Genomic DNA, 21,053 nt, shown 5'->3' with positions numbered 1-21,053 from the left:
GCGTTCGCCCAGACACTCCCCCGTTTCTTCAGACACTCCCGCGTTTTTCCCAGAAACGCCAGCCTTTTTTTCGCACACGCCCAGAAAACGGCCAGTTTCCGCCCAGAAACACCCACTTCCTGTCAATCACAGTACGATCACCAGAACGATGAAAATTCCTCGTTATGCCGTGAGTAAAATACCTAACTTTTGTGTAAAATAACTAAGCGCATGCGCTCTGCGAACCTTGCGCATGTGCAGTAAGCGTCTAATCGCAATATAGCGAAAATCGGCAACGAGCGAACAACTCGGAATGACCCCCAATATTTGAGCCAAATGGTGCATGTGGGCATTATACACAGGTGCAGCAGTATAAACTCCTGGAAATTTGGTGAGTTTTGATCAGAGATGGGCAGAAAAGATAAGCAAGTGAGGCACTGGATCACCTGTCATAGACTTTTACACCAGATATTTGACTATAAAAATGATTAGAATAATACAAAGAAGATATTTGAAACATATTCTCTGTAATTTTCATATACTTTATACAGTCAAAACTCTGGCACAAATGTTAGTATGACAGGAAAGGCTCTGCCTCACCTGCCTCACGTCACTGCCCCCCGCACTACACTAACTTACCCGCCACAGAGCATCATAGTGAGGGCCATACAATACAGACAGCATAATTTTACCACCAGGAACACACATCCAATATTAGGTTTCTGTGACCCCCAACCTACATTGCATTTAATGAATACACTTTAACATCACCAATATATATTTTTTTTACATAGTACATAGACCTACTCGCTCCAAAATTAAATAAATAGAGGCTGGGAGCCAGTAGAAGGTCACAGGAGTTAAGTTGTTCTGTTCACCGAAACAGCCTGAAATAGGGAGTCCTATCTGCTGATAGGCTCCTTGGGTCTGCTGATCCTAGAGCAGTTTCTGGTTAGTGATCAGAGTCAGCTGACAGGAAGCAAGATGGTGGTGCACATGCACCACCAATATGAGAGATGATCCTAGATATTAGATATTGTTAGGGTCTCCTGCCCTGTGCTGCCACGTCGTCATGGCAACCGGGAGACAAGTGCTAGCAGAGTAACCTGAGCGCAGCTGATACTCCGGTTCGGGTCTTTTGCTGTGCAGTGGTTACAGGCTCTGTGCACGGTAGGGGATCCGGTGCTGGTTTTTGTGCTCACAGTCTGTGAGGTCTGAGTGGGGCGTGGACAGCACCTGCTTTATAAGGCCTCTTCTTAGGGTAAGCAGATGCTGCTGAATCTTTGTTGGTTAGTCAGTTCCTGAAAGTTAGCCAGTACTGTGTAGCTTTGTATTTGTTTGTTGCTTACTGCAAATAAGCCTGGGGATTTGGTATTACACTCTGCCAATCCAGACCTAGCAGTAAGACTGGAGTCAGTCGTTTAGCTTGCTGGGGTTCTGTTACTACTCTGTGAACTTAGCAAGTTTGCGGCTGTATTCTAAGACTTGCCTGTCTAATCCTGTCTCACTGTGCTAGGTGTCAGGGGTCAGTTTAGTGGCAGTAAGCTGAACCTGTGCACTGCAAGTGAGAATTAGGATTGTGGAGACTCTCCTTGTGTCTATCATTCCATCTCTGACCAAGGAGTTTACTGCCACACCCGTTGGTAACCCTTTAGGGTTTTGCTGTTGCCCTTAGCAACAGCATTTCGGGTTCTCTACGTATTAAAACACAACATCTTGCTTTTCTCATCTGAGCATTACTAATACAAGGGAGACACCCAGTTCCTTAGCCTCTGGGCTTCTCTGTTCACTTTGTGTGTATTTTGTTACCCTATCACCTTCTGTGTACGTTATGTCATATTCCTCAGTCTGTCTGTGAGTCCATTTGTTTTGCATAACAGTTCAAACACCAGTACATTCCTGCAGGCACTGGTGTGCATAACATATTCAGCAGCCTAATACTCCTGTTGAAATTTTGTGGGAATATGGAGCATACCCCTCAAAATACGTTGCAACAGGTGGTCGATCAGGTGCAGGTCCTGACTTGACAATTTAATGATTTGTCCATTAAAATGCACACCTCCCAGGCTGCTGGCGGTGCTCCCGCAGCAGCAGCACCTGCAGGGGTTAAGGAGCCGAAAGTAAATCTGCCGGATCGTTTTTCTGGAGATCGCTCGCAGTTCTTTTGTTTCAAGGAGAGCTGCAAGCTATACTTCCGGCTTAGGCCTCAGTCTTCTGGGTCGGAGATTCAGCGGGTGGGCATAGTGATTTCCTTGCTACAAGGAGACCCACAGGTCTGGGCATATGGGTTGCAGCCTGACTGTCCGTCGCTTAAAAGTGTTGATGCTTTTTTTACGGCACTGGGCATGTTGTATGATGACCCTGACAAGACGGCCTCAGCCGAGGCTCAGATTTCGATCCTTAAGCAAGGGCGAAGGCCAGTTGAGGTTTACTGTACGGAGTTTCGGAGGTTGGCCCATGATACCCAGTGGAATGACCCAGCCCTGAGACACCAGTACCGAAGAGGTCTTTCTAACCAGATAAAGGACCAACTGGTACAATATCCCTTGCCTGATAGCTTGGATCAGCTCATGCAGTTATCCATCCGGGTGGATAGGCGGCTGAGAGAGCGTAGGCTTGAAAGGGAGACTGAGATTTCCTTCCTTCCCAAGGGAACCTCAGACTCTGAGGAATTTTCCGAGGAGCCTATGCAGATTGGGGCTACCCGCCTCTCCTTGCGTGAGAAGACGCGGAGGAGACAGCAGGGGTTGTGTTTGTACTGTGGGAATAAAGGTCATGTGGTAGTATCATGCCCAGAAAAGCCGGAAAACTTCAGGGCCTGAGGGTGATGGGAAATATCCTGTCAGGCCAGAAGTCAGAATTTCCCAAGAAGACTTTTATCATTCCGGTGACCTTGAAGATCCTCGGTCAAACTGTCAAGACTGAGGCCTTTGTGGACAGTGGGGCCGACGGGGTTTTTATGGACCGCCAATTCGCCCTGAAACACTCTGTTCCCTTAGTACCCTTGGCATCGGAAATTGAGATTTGTGGGTTAAACGGGGAACCATTATCCCAAGGTAAAATTACCTCTTGCACTAGCCAGATTTCTTTGTTTATTGGAGCCACACACTCTGAAAAATTGTCCTTTTATGTGACTGTCTGTACTTTTGCCCCATTGGTGTTGGGGTTACCCTGGTTAAGGGCCCACAATCCTCAATTTGACTGGGTCTCTGGGGAGATTCTTAGTTGGGGTACTGATTGTTTCAGGAGTTGCTTGAGCCTTCCAGTCAGGCTCTCGCAGCTAAGTTTGCCAGGATTGCCAGGGTGTTATGCAGATTTTGCGGACGTGTTCTCCAAAAAAGTTGCAGAGGTACTACCTCCCCATCGCCCCTATGACTGTGCCATTGATTTGTTGCCAAATGCTAAGCTTCCCAAGAGCAGGTTGTACTCCCTGTCACGTCCTGAGACTCAGGCTATGGCAGAGTACATTCAGGAGAACTTGGCTAAGGGATTTATCAGACCTTCACAGTCTCCAGTTGGGTCGGGGTTCTTCTTCGTGGGTAAAAAGGACGGTTCGTTGCGACCCTGCATCGACTTCAGGGAATTGAACCGTATCACGATTAAAAACTCATACCCACTGCCTCTCATTTCGGTCTTGTTTGACCAGCTTCGTACTGCCACCATTTTTTCTAAGATTGACCTACGCGGTGCGTACAATCTAATCCGAATAAGAGAGGGGGATGAATGGAAGACTGCCTTTAATACCCACTCAGGGCATTATGAATATTTGGTGATGCCTTTTGGGCTCTGTAATGCCCCGGCAGTCTTCCAGGATTTCATGAATGATGTGCTCAGGGAATATTTGGATAGATTCTTAGTTGTATACTTAGATGACATCCTAATCTTCTCCCATTCCCTGGAGGAACATCGGAAGCATGTACGCTTAGTCCTCCAGAAACTCAGAGACCACCGGCTTGGGGCGAAGCTGGAGAAGTGCGAATTTGAAGTTCAGCAAATCGCATTTCTAGAATATATTATCTCCCCAGAAGTTTTCCAAATGGAGGGTTCCAAGGTACAGGCAGTCCTGGATTGGGTGCAGCCCACTAGTTTGAAGGCGCTTCAGCGTTTCCTGGGCTTTGCGAATTTTTATAGACGATTTATCGCTGGATTTTCGTCTATAGTGGCGCCCTTGGTGGCACTCACTAAGAAAGGGGCGGATGTTGCTCACTGGTCTTGTGAGGCTAAAGCGGCTTTTGCCCGTCTCAAAAGGGCATTTGTTTCGGCCAAGGTGCTGCGACACCCAGATCCAGAGCGTCCTTTTGTGGTGGAGGTGGATGCCTCTGAGATGGGTATTGGGGCAGTGCTTTCTCAGATGGGAGTGTCTGATAATCGCCTTCATCCCTGTGCTTACTTTTCCCGTAAATTTTCGCCTGCCGAGATGAATTATGACGTGGGTAACCGGGAATTGTTGGCTATTAAGGATGCACTCGAGGAGTGGAGACACTGGCTTGAGGGGGCTAAGTTTGTGGTCTCAATTCTCACTGACCATAAGAATCTGGCATATTTAGAGTCAGCGAAGCGTCTCAATGCCAGGCAGGCACGATGGGCTTTGTTTTTTGCTCGCTTTAATTTTTTGATAACATATCGCCCTGGGTCAAAAAACATCAAGGCTGATGCGCTCTCGCTGAGTTTTGCTCCAATCCAGGAGACCACCGAGGAGCCGTTGCCCATTGTTTCCCCATCATGTATTAAAGTGGGCATTACCCAGGACCTCTTATCATTAGTCCTTAGAGCACAGGAGCAGGCTCCTCCAGACCTTCCGGTAGGTCTTTTGTTTGTGCCTCCTAGGTTAAGACAGCGAGTGTTCCTGGAATTCCATGCCAAGAAGTCGGCAGGTCACCCGGGTATTGCCAGAACTCGGGAGTTGCTATCTAGGGCGGTGTGGTGGCCCTCGGTGGCTAAGGATGTGGATCAGTGGGTTCGGGCATGTGACATCTGTGCCCGAAATAAGACTCCTAGAGGGGTTCCTGTTGGCCCATTACATCCACTCTCTATCCCATCTAAGCCATGGACCCACATTTCAATGGATTTTGTGGTGGACTTGCCCAAATCCTCGGGGATGACAGCCATCTGGGTTGTCGTTGACAGGTTTTCGAAGATGGCGCACTTCGTTCCACTGGTTGGGCTGCCATCGGCCAGACGCCTGTCTGAATTATTTATGCTGCATGTTGTGCGTCTCCACGGGTTGCCACTTGATGTGGTCTCTGACCGCGGATCCCAGTTTGTGGCCAAATTCTGGAGGGCATTTTGTTCCGATCTCCAGATTTCTGTCAGCTTGTCGTCAGGCTACCATCCGCAGTCTAATGGGCAGACTGAAAGGGTGAACCAGTCCTTGGAGCAGTTCCTCAGGTGTTATGTCTCCAAGTGTCAGACTGACTGGGTTGCTCATCTGTCCATGGCGGAGTTTGCCTATAACAACGCGGCTCACTCTGCTACAGGGATCTCTCCCTTCCTTTGTGTGTATGGGCATCATCCTAAGGCCAATTCTTTTGACCCCCTGGACTCCACGCCTGGTGGTTCCTCTGTGGTTTCGGTCCTTAGAGGTATTTGGCGGAAAGTGAAGAAAGCCCTTGTGTCTGTGTCATTAGTGACCAAAAGGGTTTTTGATAAGCGGAAAAGACCCTGCAGCTTCAAATTAGGAGACTTCGTCTGGTTGTCTACCAAGAATTTGAAGTTGAGACAGCCATCTCATAAGTTAGGCCCCCGGTTCATCGGCCCTTATAAGATCACCAGGGTTATCAATCCGGTGGCATTTCAGTTAGATCTGCCCCGTTCTTTGGGTATCAATAAAACATTTCATTGTTCCCTTTTAAAACGGGCGATTAGTAATCCTTCTTCCAGTGGAAGACCTTCCCCTCTTCTGATACGTGGCCAGAGGGAGTTTGTTGTTGAAAGGATTCTTGACTCCAAGGTGGTTCGGAGTCGGCTGTCATTTTTGGTGCACTGGAAGGGGTATGGCCCGGAGGAGCGGTCGTGGGTGCGCAGTTGTGATCTTCATGCCCCCAGACTGATACGCTCTTTCTTCTCGCAGTTCCCCGATAAACCCGGTGGTAGGGGTTCTTTGACCCCTCGTCAGAGGGGGGGTACTGTTAGGGTCTCCTGCCCTGTGCTGCCACGTCGTCATGGCAACCGGGAGACAAGTGCTAGCAGAGTAACCTGAGCGCAGCTGATACTCCGGTTCGGGTCTTTTGCTGTGCAGTGGTTACAGGCTCTGTGCACGGTAGGGGATCCGGTGCTGGTTTTTGTGCTCACAGTCTGTGAGGTCTGAGTGGGGCGTGGACAGCACCTGCTTTATAAGGCCTCTTCTTAGGGTAAGCAGATGCTGCTGAATCTTTGTTGGTTAGTCAGTTCCTGAAAGTTAGCCAGTACTGTGTAGCTTTGTATTTGTTTGTTGCTTACTGCAAATAGGCCTGGGGATTTGGTATTACACTCTGCCAATCCAGACCTAGCAGTAAGACTGGAGTCAGTCGTTTAGCTTGCTGGGGTTCTGTTACTACTCTGTGAACTTAGCAAGTTTGCGGCTGTATTCTAAGACTTGCCTGTCTAATCCTGTCTCACTGTGCTAGGTGTCAGGGGTCAGTTTAGTGGCAGTAAGCTGAACCTGTGCACTGCAAGTGAGAATTAGGATTGTGGAGACTCTCCTTGTGTCTATCATTCCATCTCTGACCAAGGAGTTTACTGCCACACCCGTTGGTAACCCTTTAGGGTTTTGCTGTTGCCCTTAGCAACAGCATTTCGGGTTCTCTACGTATTAAAACACAACATCTTGCTTTTCTCATCTGAGCATTACTAATACAAGGGAGACACCCAGTTCCTTAGCCTCTGGGCTTCTCTGTTCACTTTGTGTGTATTTTGTTACCCTATCACCTTCTGTGTACGTTATGTCATATTCCCCAGTCTGTCTGTGAGTCCATTTGTTTTGCATAACAGTTCAAACACCAGTACATTCCTGCAGGCACTGGTGTGCATAACATATATATGCCAATCACCGGGCTGATTGGCAAATATGAGACTCAGGGATATCTTTGGTTGACCGTGGGAGCCCCTAAGGCCAGGAAGAGGCAGCGACTCATCAGATAACTGCTCCCTTTATCTCATCTGATGAATTACGTTTTCACTTTTTCAAATGTGAAATGTTGGAGGGTATGCATATAAAGTACATACATGTTATGCTGTATGTAATATATGTGCTGGCTGGTTATCCCGGGGAATCGACAGCGCTGTGTGTATTAATCTGCTGTGCGGCACCCAGGACTCAGAATTAGGCTTCAATCTCCTAAGCCCGCCCACAGACTCCTGTCTAACTAGCCAATGGGAGTATGGGGCGGGCTTAGAAAGAGAGTGAAGCCTACGCAGTGTCGGACTGGGGCATGTAGGGCCCACCGGGGGAATGCAGTGGTAGGGGCCCATGTTTAGGGGTGTGGCCATTCTGCAGAGCGGGTGTGGCCTGCCACCTCATTGGTTTGACTAACCATTAGAGAGTGCAACGTCTGGGCCCATTCATAAATATATACAGTAAATTCAGCTGCTGCATGCATGATAATGTACCAGATTAATAACAGATTAATAACAGCAATGCACTGTAGAAAATACACCATAGTCCACTATAAGGTAACATATGTATGATGTATAATTCAAGTGCACAGTCTGGAACCTGATCCTTAGAGCAGGAGGTGGGGCCCCAGGCAGTGGGGCCCACCGGTGGTTTCCCCTGTACCCCTGTGGGCCAGTCCAAGCCTGAGCCTACTGTTAAATCCCGGCTGCCACACAGCGGCTTAATACACACAGCACTATTGACCCCCAGGATAACCAGCTTGCACATATATTACATATAGCATAACATGTATGTTTATATGTGCTAAGTGGCTCCTCCTTCCCCAATGTCAAATGTCACGATCCGGGTATCTGGACGCCATTACTTACCCTTCAGATGCCTCCTAAGGCTGGCTCAGCGTTCCAGGACCGGATCCCGCTGTTCCTGAGTTTCCACATGCAGAATGTCAGAGTGGTGATTTCATCAGCCGCGGCCTCCGCTGTGCCCGCGTGGTTAAATGTGCGCTTGTCAGTCTGGCGTCTCCTGTCTCCTGTGGCCGGCGTCGCCATTACTGTTTCAATTCTCACATGGATTACAAACCAAACTTCCCTCCAAGTGTCTGCATGGGCGCAGCCATCTTGGATTTTGTCATCTGATTATTTCCACCAATCTGCTGTCAGTATTGTTAATCTGCATAATTGCCTAGCCAATCCCTTCCTTGCTGCAGGTATAAATACACTGTGCCTGAGCAAGGAAGGCGTCAGTGCTTTGGTTGTCTAACCTAGTTCCAGTTTGTCTCTCTCCTGTGGTTGTCTTCCAGGTTCCAGCTCCTGTCTCCAGACTTCTGCTATAGAGACCCGCACCAGCATTCCATCTGCGGTGTAGCCTGACTCTCCGATCCATTCTGGACTCACCTATTTCACCGCTCTCAAACAATCACCTGCTTCCAGCCCAGCTTCCATCAGTGTATAGCTTCTCTTAAAGGGCCGGTGTCCTTTTCTGCAGTTTACCACTCTCCACCGGTATTATTATTTCACCGCTCTCAAACTCCAAACTTCATTATTATTTCACCGCTCTCAAACAATCACCTGCTTCCAGCCCAGCTTCCAGCAGTGTATAGCTTCTCTTAAAGGGCCGGTGTCCTTTTCTGCAGTTTACCACTCTCCACCGGTATTATTATTTCACCGCTCTCAAACTCCAAACTTCATTATTATTTCATCGCTCTCAAGTTCGTTTATTATTTAACTGGTTCCAGCCAGTATCCACTCCGTACCAACAACAGTCTGGTTCCAGCCAGTATCCACAGCAGCCGTTTTACCTTCAGCAGCCCAGCCTTTCCTGGAACATCAGCTGGTACGATCCTGGGTTCTCTCCATTGCTACAGTCAGGCCTGGTAAGGACTTTCCAACTAGAAGATTATAAGAACTGTCTCACACTACCAGTGCCTGTGGCCCTTGCCACCCTGTAGTACCCAGGAATTGTATTTATCCTCTGTTGACTTTTATGTTTCCTTTTACTGCTGCTGTGTTACGGAGTTTGTCATAATAAACATCATTGACTTTTATCCTGGTTGTCGTGGTCACGCCTTCGGGCAGTTATTCTACATGTTACTTACATGTCTAGGGGTCTGATACAACCTCCCAGGTTCCGTTACATCTCAGCCCCTACAACTGAGGCTGCCTCCCGTCAGCTCAGGCCCTCAGTTGTGACATCAAATTAGTAGCATTTGAATGTCCTCCTGCAAACCTCAGTATTAATTTATTAATGTCAGTATTAAATAAGGAACTCACGTTTCATTATTAGCTCTCCAAGGCCATGTGAAATAACTCAGTTTACCCCCATTTCATTATCCCATTAGTAATGGATTACGGGCAATAGCACCACCAGAAACAACGTAATATTATTGCCTCCACAAAACCCGCTTACCCTCTCTCCAATTGGGCGCATGGATTTGTTCAAGGATAAGTTCTCCCCCTAACAGCTCACTCTGGGCGGGATGTACTAATGTACATCGCCGCCCATCGCCGCCCTGCGCCACCATGCTGATCGCATATGTACTAACATATGCGATCAGCATTGCGGAGGACAGCTCTTCCGATAAGAGCTGTCCTCCGCGATGCGCAGCGGCAGCCTGACTTCCGGGATTCGGCCCCAGAAGTCAGTCTGCGCATGCGCGGGGTGACGGGGGCGGCCGCAGGGCATGCTGGGAGGGATCCGATCGGATCCCTCACACAGCGCCGCGGAGAGAAGCCCATAGGCTTCTATGGACGTACGCCAGCTAAAGCTGGCGTACCCCGCCGCGACGCTGTCCTGCCGGCGGGGGTTAGTACATTAGGAAAATGCGGTAAACAGGGAGTTTACCGCATTTTCCGCTTAGTACATCCCGCCCTCTGCTCTTTGACGTGGATGAAGAGGAGAAAGAGGGAAGACGACAGCAGCACTTGTCATCTAATATAGTTGAGTCATGTTCCCCCTATAATATCTAGCTGTCAGCCTGTATCTGCCATTCATCCCCTGCATCACCCACAGGCACTCAACCACAATACTCTGTTGAGAGAGGGAAGGGGATGTGCAGGGGATGGGGGGATGTGCAGGGGATGGGAAAATGAGGAGAGAGAGGCGTGGAAGAAGGAATAGCAAATAAATAGCAAATATAATTATGGAGCTGGTCATGACGAGGGTCTGGCCACCAGTAGCGCTACTGTCAAAATCTGAGGGTTTTCTGAATTTGGAGCAGGACCCAAGGGTTGTATATGGTTGGGGCAGAGTGTAGAAAACTTGGCGGTGTAATGGTGTTTCTCTTCATAGATAAAGCAGAAAGTATTATTGATATTGGCACAGTTACAGGTAGAGATCTGAGAAGGCACAATGGCCCTCATTCCGAGTTGATCGGTCGCAAGGCGAATTTAGCAGAGTTACACACGCTAAGCCGCCGCCTACTGGGAGTGAATCTTAGCTTCTTAAAATTGCGACCGATGTATTCGCAATATTGCGATTACTAACTACTTAGCAGTTTCTGAGTAGCTCCAGACTTACTCTGCCTGTGCGATCATTTCAGTGCTTGTCGTTCCTGGTTGACGTCACAAACACACCCAGCGTTCGCCCAGGCACTCCCACCGTTTCTCCGGCCACTCCTGCGTTTTTTCCGGAAACGGTAGCGTTTTCAGCCACACGCCCCTGAAACGCCGTGTTTCCGCCCAGTAACACCCATTTCCTGTCAATCACATTACGATCGCCGGAGCGAAGAAAAAGCCGTGAGTAAAAATACTTTCTTCATAGTAAAGTTACTTGGCGCAGTCGCAGTGCGAACTTTGCGCATGCGTACTAAGCGGATTTTCACTGCGATGCGATGAAAAAGAACGAGCGAACAACTCGGAATGAGGGCCAATATACAGTCAATGATTACCGTTAGGGACTGGCAAAATAATTAGGACAGGGGAATGTGGAGAGTGCGCGATACAGGACTGGCATAGAGTCTCTGAAGAGATGCTTGATGATGCAACAGCTGATACAAGAGGCAAACACTGACACTCTAACGTGGCGAGTAGTACGCCGGTTACTGGAAACTGTGGTAAGCGCCCAGCAATGGTATCTGGCACTGAGGGTAACTCATGAGTACACTGGAACTGTGGAGAGTGCCCAGCAATGATAACCAGAGCTGAGAGTATCACAGTAACACACTAGAAACAATGGAGAGCGCCCAGCAGTGGTGACTGGCGCTGAGAGTAACGTACACTGAGGCACACTGAAAATGATTGAATGTGCACACCAGTCATGACTGGAGCTGACAGGATCACAGGAACACACTGGAAGCTATGGAGACCGCCTAGCGGTAGTGACAGGCATTGGGAGCAGCAGTGGCTCCAGAGGGGCGGCTGCAGCACAGTCCAAAATTCAAATGGAGGCACACCAACTGCCACCCAAAACGCTGCCACACATCGCCATCCGGGACTCACTGGCAGTTGGTGTGGATCCCTTATTTAAATTTTGCCCTGCTCTGCCGCTCAAGTACTGGAGCCACCACTGGTTGAGAGTAATACAGCAGCAGATGGAGCACACTGAACTGTGGAGCCAAGTCTAGAGCAACTGCACTCGAGAAACTCGTTACCAGAACAGCAGACGTGTTCTGGCAAGGAGCAATGGCCAGGTGACAGAAGCACGGGTAAAGGGATAAACGGTTTCTGGCCTATGGGCCTAAGTCAGTGTTGTCCTCTAATGCTGCCGCATCGTGCCTGTGCGGTCATTCACACTGCAGATGCATCCCCAAAGGATGCGTCTGCAAGGTGATTGACAATGGCGGCTGTCGGGGGGTCATCAACACAGCGTTGCAGGGGTGTGGCGGCTGAAACGGGGGCATATAGCAAGCATATTCTGGGCGGCTGTGTGACATCACATGCAGCCGCTCTGATAATAAAAATGGCGGCGGATGCATCATGAGGCGGCACCACGCATGCTGGGCGGCCTAGCCCTGTGCTGGGCGGCCTCCAGCCTGTGAGGAGATGGACGCTGCGTGGCAGCTGGCTTACTGCGATTCAGTGCCCAGGTGCACTAAATCCCATTTGGAAACACGGCTCCTGTTTTGTCTCCCTTTTGTCACAACTGAGGGCCTGAGCTGACGGGAGGCAGCCTCAGTTGTAGGGGCTGAGATGTACCGGAACCTGGGAGGTTGTATCAGACCCCTGGACATGTAAGTAACATGAATAATAACTGCCCGAAGGCGTGACCACGACAACTTGGATAAAAGTCAATGATGTTTATTATGACAACTCCGCAACACAGCAGCAGTAAAAGAAAACATAAAAGTCAGCAAAGAATAAATACAGTTCCTGGGTACTACAGGGTGGCAGGAGCCACAGGGCACTGGTAGTGTGAGATAGTTCTTATAATCTTCTAGATGGAAAGTCCTTACCAGGCCCGACTGTAGCAATGGAGATAACCCAGGATTGTACCAGCTGTTCCAGGAAAAGCTGGGTTGCTGAAGATAAAACGGCTGCTGTGGATACTGGCTGGAACCAGACTGTTGTTAGCACGGAGTGGATACTGGCTGGAACCAGTTAAATAATAAATGAAGCTTGAGAGCGATGCAATATGAATGAAATGTAGAACTTGAGAGCGGAGAAATAATAATACCGGTGGAGAGTGGTAAAGTGTAGAAAGGACACCGGCCCTTTAAGAAAAGCTGTACTCTGCTGGAAGCTGGGCTGGAAGCAGGTAATGTTGTAGCTGGAAACAGATGAATCCACAATGGATCGGAGAGTCAGGCTACACCGCAGGTGGAATGCTGGTGCGGGTCTCTATGGTGGAAGTCTTGAGACAGGAGCTGGAACCTGGAAGACAATCACAGGAGAGAGACAAACAGGAACTAGGTTTGACAACCAAAGCACTGACGCCTTCCTTGCTCAGGCACAGTGTATTTATACCTGCAGCAAGGAAGGGATTGGCTAGGCAATTATGCAGATTAACAATACTGACAACAGATTGGAGGAAATGATCAGCTGACAGAATCCAAGATGGCTGCGCCCATGCAGACACTTGGAGGGAAGTTTGGTTTGTAATCCATGTGGTAATGAAAACAGTAATGGCGGCGCCGGCCACTGGAGACAGGAGACGCCAGGCTGACAAGTGCACATCCAACCACGCGGACACAGCGGAGGCCGCGGCTGACGTAATCGCCACTCAGACACTCTGCATGCAGAAGCTCAGGGACGGCGGCGGAGGCCGCGGGAGACGCCATGCCAGGTGTAATATGGCGTTTACTGTGACAGGAGAGGATACAGGAATGTAAACATTAGGATAACAGATGGGATCCGGTCCTGGAGCGCTGAGCCAGCCTTAGGAGGCATCTGATGGGTAAGAAATGGCGTCCAGATACCCGGATCGTGACAGCACCCCCCCCTTTAGGAGTGGCCCCAGGACACTTCTTTGGCTTTTGAGGAAACTTGGAATGGAATCTCCGGACCAAGGCAGGAGCATGGACATCAGAAGCATTGGTCCATGAACAGAAAACGAAAAAAGAAAAAAGAGTGAACTCTGGCGCAATGGGATTGGTCAGCCCAATCACATCCCTATACCTGCCCACAACACAGGTGAAAATACAATTGGGAGAAAAGGGGTGAGGGAATGTGATCAAAGGCGCCCAAAATTTAGGAGGAAAGTTTGGTCAGAATGTAGGTCATAAACAATAAACAATAAATGTTACATAAAATAAAATAAAATGGTGGATGCAACAATACTTGTGAATTCTTCTAGATGTTCTCAATCAGCTGTCCGTCTATGTTTTAAATCCTCAGACAATCCTCAGTTGATATGTGAAAACAAAAATATAAAACAAAAAAACCAATGTGTAGTAAAGTTATTGAAATGTCTTAATAAAGGTGTCCAGAAAATGAAACCCTTGTGAATGAGGGACTTGATAGTAGAAAGGATAGATTCTCGCCACCACCAATATTCTCAGGGTTCAGGACGTACCGAAACTCACATAATGTATAGTGAAATTAAACATATAATGGTATCTTTGTATGATTTCAGGTACAGCGTACCTCACTCACATGTCCAGCAGGTGTTCTCCACATATAAAGGTATCTTTAGCAGTCTTTAATAATGGTCCAAAACGGTAAATTTTTATAAGAAAAAAAAGGTTTTTATTTGACATGAGTCAAAAAGGTTAAAAATACAGGTAATTACAATTTGACCTTATTCGTCGGGCAAAAGGCTGGGGGTATCGGGAGATAAGATTGAAAGAAATCTCCAAATACTAGAAGGTAGTCCGGAATCCCCTCTGTATGCAAAAACCCCCAAAGAAATACCTTACGATGGTCAAAAAAACCTGTTTAAAAGTGTAAATCCACGCTCAGCATGCACCAACGACGAATAAGGTCAAATTGTAATTACCTGTATTTTTAACCTTTTTGACTCATTATATGTTTAATTTCACTATACATTATGTGAGTTTCGGTACGTCCTGAACCCTGAGAATATTGGTGGTGGCGAGAATCTATCCTTTCTACTATCAAGTCCCTCATTCACAAGGGTTTCATTTTCTGGACACCTTTATTAAGACATTTCAATAACTTTACTACACATTGGTTTTTTTGTTTTATATTTTTGTTTTCACATATCAACTGAGGATTGTCTGAGGATTTAAAACATAGACGGACAGCTGATTGAGAACATCTAGAAGAATTCACAAGTATTGTTGCATCCACCATTTTATTTTATTTTATGTAACATTTATTGTTTATTGTTTATGACCTACATTCTGACCAAACTTTCCTCCTAAATTTTGGGCGCCTTTGATCACATTCCCTCACCCCTTTTCTCCCAATTGGTCCATGAACGTTCCTCAGGGCCATAACCCTTCCAGTCAATAAGATATTGTAGTTGACCGTAACGGTGACGTGAGTCCAGGATCTTGGCTACTTCATACTCAACGCCTCGTTGAGTTTGGACTTTCGGAGTTGGAGGAAGTGAGGAATGAAACCGATTCAAGATCAGCGGTTTCAACAGGGAAACATGGAATGTCCTGGGTATTTTTAAGAAGGGGGGGCAACTGAAGTCTGTAAGCAACAGGATTGATGACTTGTTCAATCTTGAAAGGACCGATATAGCGAGGTGCAAACTTCATACTGGGAACTCTTAACCTCAAATTCTTCGTGGATAACCATACCCGATCACCCACCTTGAGAGCAGGAACTGCTCGACGCTTCTTATCCGCAAACTTCTTGTACCTGAACGATGCCTTGAGCAGAGCTGATCGTACGCTCCTCCAGATATTGGCAAACTGATGCAAGGTGATATCCACTGCGGGAACAGAAGTTGCTGGAAGCGGTTGGAACTCAGGGACTTTAGGGTGGAATCCAAAGTTAGTGAAGAATGGTGTTGAAGCAGATGAAGAATGATACTGGTTGTTATGACAGAACTCGGCCCAGGGAAGTAATTGAACCCAGTCATCTTGAGAGGAGGACACATAGATGCGGAGGAAGGCCTCCAAGTCCTGATTCACCCTCTCGGTTTGACCATTGGTCTGAGGATGGTAAGCCGTGGAAAACTTTAGCTTGACTTGGAGGACTTGACATAAACTTCGCCAGAATTTGGCTGTGAATTGAACTCCTCGATCTGAGATAATTTCTTCAGGAAGACCATGGAGTCGGAAGATCTCTTGTATGAATACTTGAGCCAACTTGGGAGCTGACGGAAGACCGGTGAGAGGAATGAAGTGTGCCATCTTGGTGAACCGGTCAACTACCACCCAGATGGTATTGAACTTGTTGCACATGGGTAAATCTGTAATAAAATCCATCGACAAATGGGTCCAAGGTCGACGGGGAACAGATAGTGGAACCAGTTGCCCCGCAGGCGACTGGCGGGATACCTTATGTTGAGCACACTTTGGGCAAGATGCAATAAACTCCAAGACGTCCTTTTTCAGAGTTGGCCACCAATAGGACCTAGAGATAAACTCCAGGGTTTTTTGGATACCTGTATGTCCGGCAAAACGGGAAGCATGGGCCCAATGCATGAGCTTCTTCCTTAGCATCGGTTTCACAAAACTTTTCCCTGATGGGGGCGTAGAGTCCATCCCTACCGTGGAGAATGCCAACGGATTTATAATAGGATGCTTGTCTGAAGACTCTGACTCATTTTCTTGCTCCCATGAGCGGGAAAGGGCATCGGCCTTGCGATTCTGAGAGCCCGGACAGAACTGGAGTTTAAAGTCGAACCTGGAAAAGAAAAGTGCCCATCTGGCCTGACGAGGGTTGAGACATTGTGCGCCTTTCAGATATAAAAGGTTCTTGTGGTCTGTAAGTATGGTGATTGAATGAGAAGCTCCCTCCAACAGATACCTCCACTCTTCTAGAGCGAGCTTGATGGCTAGCAACTCCTGGTCGCCAATGGCATAGTTGCGCTCAGCTGGGGAGAACTTCCGGGAGAAGAAACTGCAAGGGTGTAAATGGCCATCTTTAGCCCTCTGAGATAACACCGCTCCTACCCCAACGGAGGAGGCATCCACCTCTAAGATGAAAGGAGAGTCGATGTCAGGCTGTTTCAGAACAGGCGCAGAGATGAACCTTTGTTTTAAAAGATGAAATGCTTGCATGGCTTCTTCAGACCACTTGGACGGGTTAGCACCCTTCTTAGTGAAAGCAGTAATAGGCGCCACAATGGTGGAAAAGTCTTGTATAAACTTTCGGTAATAGTTGGCGAACCCTAAGAACCTCTGGACCCCTTTGAGGGTTAAGGGTACCGGCCAATTTTGGATTGCTTGTAGTTTCTCAGGATCCATCGCTAGTCCGGAACCGGACACAATGTACCCTAGAAACGGAATGGACTTGACTTCAAAGACGCATTTCTCTAATTTGCAATAGAGATGATTGACACGGAGACGGGACAGAACCTCTTTAACCCAAAAACGATGTTCCTCTAAATCGTTGGCAAAAATGAGGATATCGTCTAGATAGACCACGACATGACGGTATAGAATGTCTCTGAAGATCTCATTGACAAAATGCTGGAAGACAGCTGGAGCATTGCTCAATCCGAAGGGCATGACGAGGTACTCATAATGTCCGTCACGGGTGTTAAAGGCGGTCTTCCACTCGTCACCCTCACGGATCCGGATGAGATTGTATGCACCTCTCAAGTCCAGCTTTGTAAAGATGGTAGCTCCGCTAACTCTGTCAAAGAGCTCAGTAATCAGGGGTAAAGGATAACGGTTCTTGATGGTAATGTCGTTCAAACCTCTGTAGTCGATGCACGGCCGCAGACCACCATCTTTCTTTTTTACAAAAAAGAAGCCTGCGCCGGCTGGAGAAGAAGAAGGTCGAATGAACCCCTTTGCTAGGTTCTCTTTAATGTATTCCTCCATAGAATGCGTCTCAGGCAGAGACAACGGATAAGTTCGGCCTCGAGGTGGAACCTTCCCTGGAACGAGATCAATCGGGCAGTCCCATTCTCTATGAGGAGGAAGGATATCAGCAGAAGCTTTACTGAACACATCCGTGAAATCTTGATATGGAGGAGGTGGAACATCAGACGACCTGGGGGAGGAAGAACAGACAGGCAATACTTTAAACAAACATGTCTCAGCACAGGAGGAACCCCATGCCAGGATTTGCGTAGTCGTCCAATCAATTGTAGGATTGTGAAGACGGAGCCATGGAAGGCCCAGGACCACAGGACGTGTGGCTCTTGGAATCACTAAAAAAGAAATAAGTTCGGAATGAAGAACTCCCACTCTCAGACGAACTGGTAGAGTCCTTAAAGAAATAACTGCATCAAAAATTTTGCTGCCATCCACGGCAGTTAAAGAAATGGACGAAGGAAGTCTCTCGGTGGGTAGGGACCACCGTTTAACATAGGCTTCGTTAATAAAGTTCCCAGCTGCTCCGGAATCAAGGAGGGCAATGACGTTCCGATAACGTTGAGCAACTTGAAGCGAGACTGGGAGATTACAATCTTGAGGAGATGGAGAGGAGATCATTACTCCTAGCCGGCCCTCTCCTTGGCGAGCTAGGATTTGGAGTTTCCCGGACGTTTGGGACAGGCATTAATGGTGTGAGACGGAGCTGCACAATAAAGACAGAGAGACTCGGAGAGACGTCTTCGGCGCTCAGCAGGCGTTAAACGGGAACGGCCAATTTGCATGGGCTCATCTTTAGTTGGTGACAGTTGGCGAGGAGGAGGAGCAGAAGATTTTGGAGCAGATGATCTTCCACGCTCAGTTGCTCTCTCTCTGAAACGTAAATCAACTTTCGTGCAGAGTGAGATTAGCTCGTCTAACTTAGAGGGTAAGTCTCTGGTAGCTAACTCATCTTTAATACGCTCAGATAAGCCATGCCAGAATGCAGCATACAGGGCCTCGTCGTTCCATGCCAGTTCGGATGCCAGGATCTGGAACTGTATCAGATATTGTCCTACAGTACGTGACCCCTGGCGTAAACGGAGAATCTCGGATGAAGCTGAGGTTACCCGGCCTGGCTCGTCGAAGATGCGCCTGAATGTTGACACGAATGCAGTGTAAGAAGATAGCAGGGTGTCGGACCTCTCCCATAACGGTGATGCCCAATCAAGGGCTGAGCCACTGAGAAGAGAAATAATGTAGGCAATTTTTGTACGGTCACTGGGAAAATTGCCAGGTTGTAGCTCAAACTGAATCTCACACTGGTTGAGAAATCCCCTGCAGAATCTTGGAGATCCGTCAAATTTTGCTGGCGTTGGAAGATGAAGACGTGGAGCAGAAATGGGTAAGGTGGGTGGGGTTATAGCTGGAGTCACTGTGGTTGACGCACCAGACGCGCCTGATCCACGGAGAGTTGTCTGAATCCCATCCAGCCGAGTAGAGAAATCCTGGAGACAGCGGATGATGTGGCCCTGTGCAGCCTCCTGATGTTCTAGTCGGGCTGCCAGTTCTTGCATCGGCCTGGCCGCTTGATCCTGGTCTCCGGCTGGATTCATTAGGTCAGTGCTTACTGTCACAACTGAGGGCCTGAGCTGACGGGAGGCAGCCTCAGTTGTAGGGGCTGAGATGTACCGGAACCTGGGAGGTTGTATCAGACCCCTGGACATGTAAGTAACATGAATAATAAATGCCCGAAGGCGTGACCACGACAACTTGGATAAAAGTCAATGATGTTTATTATGACAACTCCGCAACACAGCAGCAGTAAAAGAAAACATAAAAGTCAGCAAAGAATAAATACAGTTCCTGGGTACTACAGGGTGGCAGGAGCCACAGGGCACTGGTAGTGTGAGATAGTTCTTATAATCTTCTAGATGGAAAGTCCTTACCAGGCCCGACTGTAGCAATGGAGATAACCCAGGATTGTACCAGCTGGTGTTCCAGGAAAAGCTGGGTTGCTGAAGATAAAACGGCTGCTGTGGATACTGGCTGGAACCAGACTGTTGTTAGCACGGAGTGGATACTGGCTGGAACCAGTTAAATAATAAATGAAGCTTGAGAGCGATGCAATATGAATGAAATGTAGAACTTGAGAGCGGAGAAATAATAATACCGGTGGAGAGTGGTAAAGTGTAGAAAGGACACCGGCCCTTTAAGAAAAGCTGTACTCTGCTGGAAGCTGGGCTGGAAGCAGGTAATGTTGTAGCTGGAAACAGATGAATCCACAATGGATCGGAGAGTCAGGCTACACCGCAGGTGGAATGCTGGTGCGGGTCTCTATGGTGGAAGTCTTGAGACAGGAGCTGGAATCTGGAAGACAATCACAGGAGAGAGACAAACAGGAACTAGGTTTGACAACCAAAGCACTGACGCCTTCCTTGCTCAGGCACAGTGTATTTATACCTGCAGCAAGGAAGGGATTGGCTAGGCAATTATGCAGATTAACAATACTGACAACAGATTGGAGGAAATGATCAGCTGACAGAATCCAAGATGGCTGCGCCCATGCAGACACTTGGAGGGAAGTTTGGTTTGTAATCCATGTGGTAATGAAAACAGTAATGGCGGCGCCGGCCACTGGAGACAGGAGACGCCAGGCTGACAAGTGCACATCCAACCACGCGGACACAGCGGAGGCCGCGGCTGACGTAATCGCCACTCAGACACTCTGCATGCAGAAGCTCAGGGACGGCGGCGGAGGCCGCGGGAGACGCCATGCCAGGTGTAATATGGCGTTTACTGTGACAGGAGAGGATACAGGAATGTAAACATTAGGATAACAGATGGGATCCGGTCCTGGAGCGCTGAGCCAGCCTTAGGAGGCATTTGATGGGTAAGAAATGGCGTCCAGATACCCGGATCGTGACACCTTTCCCTTCTGTCACCCGGTACACGTGCCCTGCCAGATGTTTTTGGGGGTTATCTTCAAACATTAAGTATAGCCCACATGTACTATGAAAGGATTATATCTTTGTCTGCAAATGTAGCCCCAAGTGCTACCCTATAGTATACCTGATGTGTGGTTTTGCAAGATGACATCATCTCCAAGCGCCGAGGATCCAGCTCTTTCAATGCTGTGAACGGTACCCGGGTTGGACCATTCCCAAGGTCCTGTAACCCAGGCAGTGGTGCCAAGAGAGGGGGGAGAGGGTGCAAATTACCCGGGCCCAGGTCTGATGGAGGGGTCCAGTAGGGGCCCAGGCCCCCTCCCCCTGACCTGGCAGCAGCAGCTCTTCTCCTCAGCCCAGCACACTCTGCTGTGTACTGGGCTGCAGTGTGGCCACGGAGGTGCTTAAAATACAATTTTTTCAGTATTTTTTTTCTAAGGGTACATGACCGCACCTCCTGTGATTAGGCCACGCCTCTTGAAAAGTACCTGGGCCCAGCCTGGTTCTCGACTGCCCTGAACCCAGGTAGCTACCCGGGCTGGATTCCTGGGTCACTGGACACAGGTAATTTCTCTTGCGTCCTAGAGGATGCTGGGGACTCCGTAAGGACCATGGGGTATAGACGGGCTCCGCAGGAGACATGGGCACTATAAAGAACTTTAGATGGGTGTGCACTGGCTCCTCCCTCTATGCCCCTCCTCCAGACCTCAGTTAG

The sequence above is a fragment of the Pseudophryne corroboree genome, chromosome 10, assembly GCF_028390025.1.
Source record: "Pseudophryne corroboree isolate aPseCor3 chromosome 10, aPseCor3.hap2, whole genome shotgun sequence".
Taxonomy (NCBI): domain Eukaryota; kingdom Metazoa; phylum Chordata; class Amphibia; order Anura; family Myobatrachidae; genus Pseudophryne; species Pseudophryne corroboree.
Note: the sequence above shows the minus strand (reverse complement) of the source record.